The sequence below is a fragment of the Onychostruthus taczanowskii genome, unplaced genomic scaffold (genome assembly GCF_017590055.1).
Source record: "Onychostruthus taczanowskii isolate IOZ18803 unplaced genomic scaffold, ASM1759005v1 scaffold2, whole genome shotgun sequence".
Classification (NCBI taxonomy): domain Eukaryota; kingdom Metazoa; phylum Chordata; class Aves; order Passeriformes; family Passeridae; genus Onychostruthus; species Onychostruthus taczanowskii.
The window spans coordinates 3,944,981-3,956,529 of record NW_024499239.1 but is presented as its reverse complement, the minus strand read 5'-3'; positions in this window follow the sequence as shown (position 1 = coordinate 3,956,529).

The window sequence follows — 11,549 nt, the reverse complement described above, 5'->3', positions numbered from 1 at the left end:
TAAACAGTTTCAGTACTTACAACCCTTGCTTGGCCCACATCATTGCTATTTTTTTTTTCCTTATGTAAATCTAAAACTCTTTCAGGACACCATTTGCTTGCCAAGATTAGATTTTGGTTTAGGTGCTACTAGTAATTTCCATGCTTAATAACATATGTATATCAATGGATATTTATCTCCCTTTTATAGCCTATTTTTCCAAAATACAGCCACAGGGTTTATTTAAATATGTAACTACTGTGTGCTTGCATGCCCACACAGGTGTCTGTAGATATGTATATCTATGCAGCCCCATATATAGATAAGTGTGGACAAATTGGTACATGTTTAAACACATGTATACAGAAGAGTAAGTCCATTTCTACTTTCTGTCTTCTTTTGCCATACATGTTGTCTTAACCATGTTTTGCCCGTTTAGTAAGCTCTTGAAAAGCTTTCAGTTTTGTTCATGCCTCCATGCCTCTGCTTATTCAGTTTTATTAAGGACAGTCCTTAGCTTTGGAAAATTGGCCTTTTCAAATTAGCATGTGCAAATATTATGGTTTGGGACTATATTCTCTTGAAGCATATTAGATGTAAGCAGGTCATGATCAGTTTTTCCTGAGACAGCACTTGATTTCCAGTCTAGTGGATAAATTCACTTTTATCTATCAGGCTAAAAGGAGAATTCTTCCACTCTAGGTCTAACAACTTTTTTGCAGAGCTATCATCCAGTACTTAAAACTATTCTATTGATGTTTCACCAGTACCTTATTGGAAATCTTCAGCAGGTGTGCCAAATAAAGCTCCCCATAATTACATTGTTGCCTCCCCACATGCAATTGTAGTTCAAGCTTGTCTTCAGATTCATTTCAGTGACTTAAAATGTCTCCTCTACCCACCTCTGCTCACTGCTGAGCCTTGATAATCAACACAATTATTGTGCTGCATTTCCTAAGATCCAGAACTTCCCTGTTCTAAGGCAGATATCTGGTCACCTGGTCATAGACAGGGTCATTGCCCGCATACAATTTCTTTTGCCACCCCTGGACTGTTTAAACAACTTATACAATATTCTAACATATTGAGCCCTCTAGCACTGTAGCCTGATGAGACAATTAAGTTGAATCTATCTTGATAATTAATAAATTCTAGTTGCTCTTACTTATTACCCAGATTCCCAGCTTCAGCATATAAGCATTTCCAAATGTATTTCTCTTCGGATCCTCTACCATGCTGATTTAATTTGTTCCTGACAAGGAAAATTTGAACCACATTTATTTCTTAACCCCCTTCTGCATGCAGTTGCTTTAAATACAGTTGTGGCAGTTCCCAAGAGCCAGAATATTTCGTCCCAGCCACACCTATTCAATCTCTCCATCTTTTAGTACTGTATATATTACAAGTCAGTACAGGGTTTAGCTCCATGGTATGTAGTCAGTCCAAAACCAACATGGATATTTTGTGCTGACCTGTGGAATGCTGACAGGGGCTGGCTGGAACACAATCTCTGCAGCACTGTTTAAAAAATGGCACTCAGCATCATTCTTTCTGCATCAGTGTCGTGTTTTTGCAGGTGGTCTTGCAAAATAATTCAGCAAGTAAAATTTTTAATATCAGTGTAAGTGCTCCACTTGGGCCACACAGGCACAACTTATCAAGGAACTGCAATGTCCTGCAATACTTGCAACACCTTGCAGCCAAAAGGCTCAGTGCTGGCTTGAGCCAGTCATGGAAACTCTCTGAAGAGACCCAGATGTGCTCCACATAGGAGAAAAAAAATGCCTTAATAGCTGTGCATGTTACCCACTTATAACTTCCTTTTTCCACACAGCACAAACTAGAACGTTCTGCAGAAACCATCTTGGAACAGGCAGGGGCCCACGCACCTCTTGGATCTGCCTGGTTACTGCACTGGTACCTGCCTTCTCATAAGAGGACAAAACTCAGCACTGAACCCTGGATTGTCCCTTGAAGTGTTTGGAGCCTGTGCAATCCAGCTAAGAAAAACAGGGCATGCTTTACAAAGCGTGCCACTTCCATCAATACAATAAGAACTTGCAAAGACATAAATTTGAGTCAGGGTGCTATGGGCATTATGGACACTCTGCTCTTACCTCGAAGAGGTAAGGGATCTTCTCTGTATGTGGAAAAGTTGTATCTTTACTGGACTAATTGGTACAACTGGAGGAATGGTGTGCCTTCAGGAATGCAAGTGTTCCTTTGATCACACACACTGCAAGTTTTATTATATCAACACAGCAAACCATGAAAGGTAGCTGCTGGGAAAGAGCACACAGAAAGGGGCCACCACAAAGGCAGAGAGAATTTTTCAACCCACTAGTTCCTGAGCAGCCCAGCACGTTGTTGCCTGGAGATTGTGGCACTGTGTACTGATCCAGCAAGCTCAGCAAACAGGGAATAGTGCACATCTTGCAGATAACCTCTCTTTCACTGAGTTGAGCATCAGTCTAAGCATGCTCCTTTCACAGGCTAGCTGCTGAATTGCTGATTTATTTACTCAAGAGAGACTGCAATGGATACAATATAGATAACACCAGAAACAAAAGTTGTGAGGAACAAAAACATGTCCACACAGGACACACAGACCAATGAAGAATACAACATGTTATACATATACAGAGAACTTTGTTAGCAACGCCTGTTGCACACTGAGATGGTGATAATTGAAGGTCTTTAGCTCAGAAATGTAACCTAAAACTCAAATGAGCAAGTGCTACACTGTCCTTAACTGTTCTACTTACAAAGCCAAACACCTGAAAATAGTGGATAGAGGAGCAACTGGGTTTTGACCTTTCCCACGTAGAACAAGCCCTCCCTCCTTTCATGGGTTTCTGCCCTCCCAGGACACAGAAAATGCATTTTAAGCAGCTCATGTAACTGTGCTTGTGTACCTGTCAGTCTCCAAGAACCCACAATGACTTTTGTATTTGAGGAACAATTTCAACCACTTCTGACAGATGACAGGGGCTTTCAACAGCAATTAAACAAGTTTGATGAAAGCAGGTAAGCTTTCACATGGAGATGAAAGACTGATAGCATTGTACTGGGAGAAAACTCTCTCTGAGAATGGCTTACTGAAATACAGAGCTCTTGCTCCTATCACGGTAAAGTGGTCTTAAATGTCCAAAAAGCAGGAAAATCTTCTCCTGAAGCTCAGAGAAGTCATGAATCTAGAGCAAGATTCCTTGGCTTTGGTGGTGTTGGATCTGTTTGTTTAACTACAGTTGTTTTCTACACTGTAGCAAAGGATCTATTTGTTTAACTGCTGTTTTCTACACTGTATATTCAGATTATGTGTATTTTGAAAACCATAACAAATGAATATGTAACTTTATAACACATTATATATAATGCATATAAATATAAAATTCAACAGAAGATTGAGTGACATTTAAGCAGTTCATAAAGGAAATAGCAGTAGTAGTAGTATTGAATTTGTTTGTGGTCTACAGTGTGAATGCTTAGTATCATTTCAAATTATATTAGTATTATTTCAAATATCCTTTCTCCTTGAGAAAACATTTGTTTTTATACATTGGAAACACTTTAGAAGTGGCAACTCCAACAAAGCTATTTAAAAGAAATTCAGAAGTCCATTTAGCTGACTTATTAGCTCAGGTCAGAGCATGGTGTTAATAACACCAAGGTTGTGAATTTGATACCTCTATGGGCTTAAGGGTTGGACTTGATAATCCTTGTGGGTCCCTTCCAACTCAGAATATTCTGTGATTCTAGAAATCTCCTGTTATTGAGTCATCGTTGTAGTGCACTTCTCCTTTCAGTGTATTCTGGTTTGCAGCTCTTAAAAAAAATAGAGAAAATAAGAATTATTTCCTAACTCATTACAAAACTATAAACTCAGCTTTCAGTGTCTGGTGGTGTTTTGAATATTTTGTGTGTTTTTTCTACCACAATTATTTCTGAAGAATATCTGTTGAGTGTGTTTAACTTCTGAAAATGTGAAAATCAAGGTCGAACCCAGGCATGCAAAGCAGAAGTTTTTGAAAACGCCGCAGCTCATCTATTGGAATCTCTGTTGATAATGTTGACGTAACATTTGCTGTTGTAGTTTGAGGCCTCTGAAGACCACATATGCTGAAATATTCCAGATGTGGGACAGCAAAGGCATCAAACTATTCCTGTGTATGGAGGATATGTATGTATCTGCGGCAGGAGTTGAACCCAAACCTCCACAGGTACAACGATGGCATACCTGTGCTTCCTGCTACTGACCTCTTGTGCTGCTTTGTTAGGGAGCTGGTGGTGACACTGTACGTTGGATGAGATACCACTAAGGGTAAATGAAGGGCATTACTATTATCTTTCAAAGGCTTCAGACTGAAATGGTTGTTCAGAGCATCCCTGGTGCTGACAGAACAAGTCTATATTCATGCCCTGCAGACAGAATCGCCATTCATATTTAGATTTGCACCACGTTCAGAAAGTTCCTTGGAAGATCTGTTTGCTTTGTATGTGGGGAAATGGATCAGAAAATACTGACAATTTTCAAAATGCTTGCTTTGAATTTCAATGTCTCCTTCTTGTACTGGCTAACAGTGAGCTACTGTTGGTACACACTAAGTCCCTCACACTGCACGTAAAGTAAGTTGACTTGATGAGTGTGTAGAGACTGCAAACTCCCTTGCCTACCCCTCCCTTCCCAAAACACCAGCAATGGACCATTATCTTTGATTTTGACATCTGAAGAGAGAATGCAAATGCCAGGAAGGAAGTTTTCAGACTCTGAAAAAAAATACTCTCTAAAAGACCTTCCAAAGGGACTATTACAACAGGATACAGTAAAGAAAACAGGAGAAGAATTTGAGGGGGAGATGCTCACACTATAAATGAAAAATACTTCTGAGAATAAACACAAACAAAAGCACATCCAAACTCACCTCTGCTTAACAGAAAATTACTGAATTTTCTGCTGAAAATAGACTCAGTACATCAGTCAAATACTTGAATATGTCTAATTTATACTTTCCGGACTGTGCAGTGTAGTACAAGGAAGATGAAAGTACACTCAGAATTGATGTTGGAGCTGCCCCCCCTGGACCACCAAGGCAGAAGGTGAAATCCAGAGGTTACAAGCTGAGCACTAGGATGCAAATTCACTGAAAAATTTCCGTTATAGCACCAGGGTATCTCCTCAAGAATCAGGAAAAAATTATCTCTAAGGTCATTGAACTGAAGATTAGGAAACCCCAGCCTTTCTGAGCATCTTGGTAATAGATGGTCACTATAAAAATTGCCATTACTTATTATGTTTTGGGGACAGTGACTAGATTAGGGCTATCTATACTCTACACTACAACAACATGCAATATAATAGCATTACCCTAATTGCAGCCCTTCTCTGCCAGTTTCTCCTACTAAAAACTGTCAGACTAGACTGTGCTGTGTAAACCACACAGACAGCCTGCACATCAAAGACTTTGCAAGCTAAGCAGCTGAGATCAGGGGACTAGATCTGCATAAGAAATTCCAGAACAACTCTAATCTGTACAGGACTTCTAATCTGTGCACGACATGAAAGACATTCTTAAAAGATGAACTTCCAAAAAAGATAGGGGATGGTGACTTACTGAAAAAAGCTTAAAAATTCTGAAGAGTTCTGAAGCATGGCTGACTTTCAAAAAAATTCCTGAGCAGCTGAGAAGCTGTCTTAGGAAAGAACAGGACAGAACACAACAAGGCAGCAGCACTGACTTGGTTTATGGCTTCTCCTGTGTTATCAAGCAGCAGGTTTTTATCAGAATGCTTTCCAGGCCTAAGGACTTCATTAAAAAGCCTGAGTAGACTCTTAGTGGTCTACATGAGGACATGTAGTTTCATTATAAAATAAAATTTACTGGTTTGAACTGAAATTGCAATGAATGATCATGGAGGAGTAAATTAAAGGAAAAGTATTAAACTTATGGCCAAAGTGGTGCTGCAGTCTGAAAGGAAAAAAGTAGAGCATCCTTTGCTGGCATTTTCATAAGCTAGGGGGTATTGCACTGATCTGTAGGTGCTAAACACAGGGTGCAGGGCTTCAGTGGCCCTCACAAGGCTCTGAATGAGTGACAGGACTGCTCTGTAACCCATTCAGTCAAAAGTTATCTTGGAAAGAAAAAGGTGTCATAACAAGGGGAAAGAGTATAGAGAAGAACAATTCTTGCAAGAGGAAATTTTCTGCATGTCTACCTTTAATTAAGAAAGTAGAAAATGTTCAGAATCACAGCTTTAAATTCATCATGTTCTTAATTAACAATTTATCCTTAACCCAATTTCTTAGGGAAACAAAGTTGAGGCAATCACACCTTCGTCTGTCTGTGTCTGCCTACATATCCTCCCTCTATATCTCCAGAGTCCAGTGGCCTTTTCCACTACCTTAACTTTGACAAAGGATAGTGATTTCAAAGATATTATGTGCCTATAGATATAAATAAAGTTAGGTAGAGTAATAGAGGAAAGAGACCCCACTAAGTATTTATATGGAGAGAAAGACTGAAGCATATGTACACCGAGGAATCAACAAAAGGCTTGAAATTTCTGAATGCCTCATTGGAAACACTTCAATTAAACTCACACCTTTCTAAACACCAGGAAATACAGCTATCAAATACAAAACTGTAAGATGCTAGGCTGCACTGGCTCAGCTGCTCACCCAGCAACTCCACTTCAGCAAGCAAACCCATTACTACAATTGAAAAATACCTGTATTTCGTCGGATGGAAAGCGCAGCAAACAGGCTCTTGGTGAAAAATCTAGGCATGAAAAATGTCAAGGAAGCCGTTTCCAATTAGCAGTCCTCACCAAAAGAAAGTTTCCCCTCTCCCCCCCTCCAGGGCAGCATTTTCAGGAGCCCATGGGAAGGGGCCCCCGGTGGCCGGGGGCACACAGGGCTGGGGCTGCTGTGCGGGGAGGGCTCCCTCGCTCAAGGGGAAGCGCAGTCGCGAACCCAAGAACAACAAAACAGCATTACACTTAATCCACTGCCATCTGGCTTCATTTTGACAATCCACAAAATCAGACACAACATTCTTCCACAAAATCCCTGAAAAACAGCACAGAACTAGTGTCAAACCCAGTGTCCCCTCCCCCCTGGCCCCTCTGAGGGCTTGGAAGAGAGGTTCCTCATAAAATGAAGAGCGATTTCCCTAAGTGACACTTTCTGCAGGAGCATTCAAGCTGCAGATGTTTCCACTGTGGAAGAAGAGTTTGTATAATGCAGCGCTGCTTGTCATATTTATGGAGGTAGGGAGGGGGAAGGGGGTGAGAAACAGAAAACAGGAGAGGCTGCAAGCAGTGGTGTTGATCCATAGGCGATGAACTGCCTGAGGCTATCAGCTCTGTGTGTTTGCTCAGCTCTTGACCTGACCAAGGGAGAACAAGAACCATCCATCTTCCCCGGCAGAAACCAAGCAGCTGTTCCTGAAAGGACAAGGCAAACCACGCAGCCTTTAAGCTATATGGGAACACAGTATCTCTGCAACACAGCAAGACAAATCCCATTATTCTTATTCTTGTTATTTCAAAAATGTGTTGCAGGAAGTCTTGATTTGAAACATTTGCATTGTTACTGAGGCATTAAGGTAGTCTGCACAGCCTCCTAACTGAGCTCAAATATAATCTCGTAGCCTACGGCTTTCAAAACTTCTTAATGGAGGTGTTTCTTTCCAAAACAGAAGGCAGAAAGACAAACGAAAACATTGAAATAAGGTCTGTTTCATGCTGAATTGTGTTCCCAAATGCTGAATTGTGTTGACAAACACTGATTATCCACAGAAAACCAGTTGCTAAGAACTGAACCATGTTTTTATTGACACCTCCTGACTTAGGATTGCAACTCAACTGTTGGGCTTCTCATGCCCTTCCAGGCAATCAAATGCTAAGGATGCCAGGCCTCCATCATGACATGGACCTTCTGTAGATCCTGTGACACTGCTGCCAACTCTGTGTGGATATCTCAGATATTCTGGGGTCTCTCATCTAACACTATGAGAGATGCCTAAATTCAGACATCAGCCTGAGATTTCAAGAGTTACCCCATAAAGGCTATATCTTCCCTTACAGCATTCTCCTGTAGTCCATGTTGTGATACATCTGCTTGCATTTTCTGGTAACTACGATAGGAGCAAGTGTGTATGCCTTTGCAGTTGCCAAAATTAGTGGACTAGCAAGCAAAGCATCCACTCATTGAAATAGTTAATTCACTGCTGATACTTTGCTGTGTTCCCAGATAAAAGCTGTCAGGATAGAAAACAAGGCAGACTCCATTTGCACATCTGTCTTAGGGCTGAACACCGCAGGAATGTCCCCAGGCATGGCCTGTGCTCTCTTTCTTAGCATGGCTGAGCATCCTGTCTTTTAGAAAGCACATTACTGACAGCAGCATTAATGTTAACAGACACATCTCTGGAGTGCTGCATGTGCACATGCATTAATCAGGCATCTTTCTTAATGTTCAAGATTGTGCCAGGGAACAGCCTTGTCTGGCCTTCACACAGGGATTAGAAGATTTGAGGGTAAATGGAAAGAATAAGTTCCCAACAGGAACAGATGCAACAGGAGTGTCACCTGCAAGGGACATGTAATGTCATAAAAATTTATCCTATTGAAACTCCCAAATGTTTCCAGTTGTAGCATACAAAAACCCACATTCATATCACTGCCTGAGAGGAGGAAATGGCACACTTTTGCTAAATACTGGGGGATTGTCTTTACAGCACAGACAGTATCTGCAGGAGGTTCAGCATTGTAGATAGAAAATCTGTGCAATCACACACCAGCAGCTCAAGCAAGTGCACACCTGGAATGAGGGGAAGGGAGAACATAATCTTCTGTAAAACCAGAATTGTAAGCAATACAAAAGAAATACTTATACTGAAGAAAGCAGTAAAGAAACAATAAGCAAATAAGATATTTGTATCCCTAATATTAAAAAAAAATAGCAAGAAAACTTGCTTATGACCCAGACTAAAAGAACTGAGAAACCTGTGCTATGATGAATAATGCTGATTCCTGATTTCTGATGTTAACAGATTTTTAGAGTGGTTAGGGAAATAGTGTGACCAGTAGCAGGCTTCATGCCGAAATGTTGCTGTTTACTTGTAGCTACACGTATAGCTATACTTATAGCTCACAGCTTTACATATAGCTATATATTTTGTGAAACAGTTTATTCTGCAGGTTCAGTTTGTGGGTTTGATCATTTCAAGCTGTAGGCTTCTGCCACTTCTCACAATGCTCACCCTCCAACTATGCTACAGCAGCACAACAGATGGAAAGTTACAAGTGCAGCTCCACTTCACAGCCAACAAAACTCTAAAAGGACAGTGGAATTTGAATTGCAGGTTTTTACTGCTAGCAGCAGACTCCAGGCTAGAGTTCCTTTTTGCACAGATGTGCCTGGTACCTCCCCCTCTCCCACTGTCCTTTAAGTCCTTCCTGTACACCATGACTAAGCAGTCACTCACCTTAGAGGTAGGCGGAGTTCCTGATGGCATTACTAAGGTTTTTCTCAGGGACTGAGAACAAACATATATAAAGTCAGGATGATGGAATTGCTGGATTTTTAAAGGGTATTTCTGTTTGTTTTATTGAAAGAATAAACTCCATTTTGTTCTGCTTTCATATAGAGTCTGTTCAAATCTTCATAGTGATCACAAGAGGATTTGATTTGGCTCTTTGCCAGAGCTATATTTTCTGTATAATCAAGAGAGAGATCTGCTTGTCAAATGTTTACAGAGGCTTATTCTACATGAAAGCAGAAAAGTTCTGCATCATCCATTCCAAAGAAGTCCCTTTTTTGTACAAAAAAAACCAGGAGGTTATGAAGAGTTTAAAAAACCAAGTTATTATCCTCTTATGCTCATATAGCAACACCTGGGGCAGCAGCTACCTGTTCAACATCACTGTTAATATGAAAACAGCAGAAATCTGACAATCTTTCATATGTCTGCAGTGGGAAGGAACAGTTTTCTCTATGTATTTTTGAGCATCTCTAACCATATCTGTTGAGGAAATTAAGGCTGAATACAACAAAAATTCAATAACTTTTTTAAATAGAAAAAGATGCATACCCCTGAAGCATGCCCCTCTATATTTAGGTCACCACTATATGATTTATTTACACCTTTTCTTCATCTTATTAGACATACACAGTAATGAGTTTCCCTGTGCCACTGGTATTATCACAAGCCTACCAGTGTTTTGTCAACAGGGGTTGGAATATCAGTCTGGAGTTACTGAACTTACATATTCAGAACCAGGAACTTTGAATACATCCTGCTTCCCATTCCTCTTGCTGTTCTCTGCTTTCTCATTTACTGAACTAGAGCTTCTCCAGGCGATTGGAACCAATAAATATTTTCAGTTCATACTAACTGATACCTGACAGGAGTCTGCAGCATTAATCATACCCAAATCTATATAATTCCAAATTGTCTCACTGTACCCTAACTTCATTCCTTTACTGGGGTACTGTCAGAATATTAAGTGGAAAAAGGGGCTTTGTTTTAAAGATGTTGCTTTTGCTTAAGTATTATCATTCCCTGTATTGCAAATTGGCAATATTCATGGAAATCTTTGCTGAGAGAGGGTATCCCATAGCAATTAAGGTATCTCAAAAAGCTGCATAAAACATTGAGGAAAATGGAGTTAAAATTGTGAAGGACTGAAATAGTCATTTCTTGTCATCTGCTACACAGGATATATGCTATTTTAATTTGTTTCAATGCCTGTAATCTCTACGTACAGCAGTTTAAAGCTTTGTTCTGTTTTAAAATAGAAAGGTAAATCTTCCTGTCACACTTCATTTACTGGCCAGCTGGAACTGCACTGCCTGTTCCTGCTCATTTATGAGAGTTCAGAGCAGAGGGTTGTGGGCAGCACCCCAGTTTAACTTCTCTAGAAAAAAAAATTGACAGGAAACAAGAGAAAAACTGACTACAAAGGTCTTCCTTAAAAGGCAAGAGAGGTCTTATGAACAAGAGTTGCACTCCTTAACTTCATCTCACAAATAGCATTCTCAAGGCCAAAATCACTCATTCAGAAAGGATCTCAGAGACCAAACAGAATACGCCGCATGGTCTCACAGTGTCTGTTGTTGCAGACTCAAAACCTGTGCCAAAATATTAGAATGCAATTGTAGGTCACAGCACAACAATTGTAAAAAAGGAAAGTGCGTAACAGCAGAAAATAAATCATAGCTAATTGAAACATCATTTTGGAAACTATTGTGGCTCTCATATTAAAACACCCCCACAAAATTATTGTTACTTTTCTTCAATGGAAAGATTTTTTTTTTTCATTTTAAAAGGGTACACTTAATAATGTCTTTGCTTTACACTGTGCAGTGTTATTTTATCATCTGCTTGTTTCATCTTCCTTCCACCACTCTCAGTTACTTCACAGAGTGCTAGTTCAATACCAACAAGAGGGGAATTGAGTGGATATTAAATGTTTCTGTCAGACTATCATTAACATTGCCAAAATCCAGTTTAAAACAGTCCCTCTCAACCCCCTCCAGGTTTCTAACCCAAAGCCTTAGCATAAGT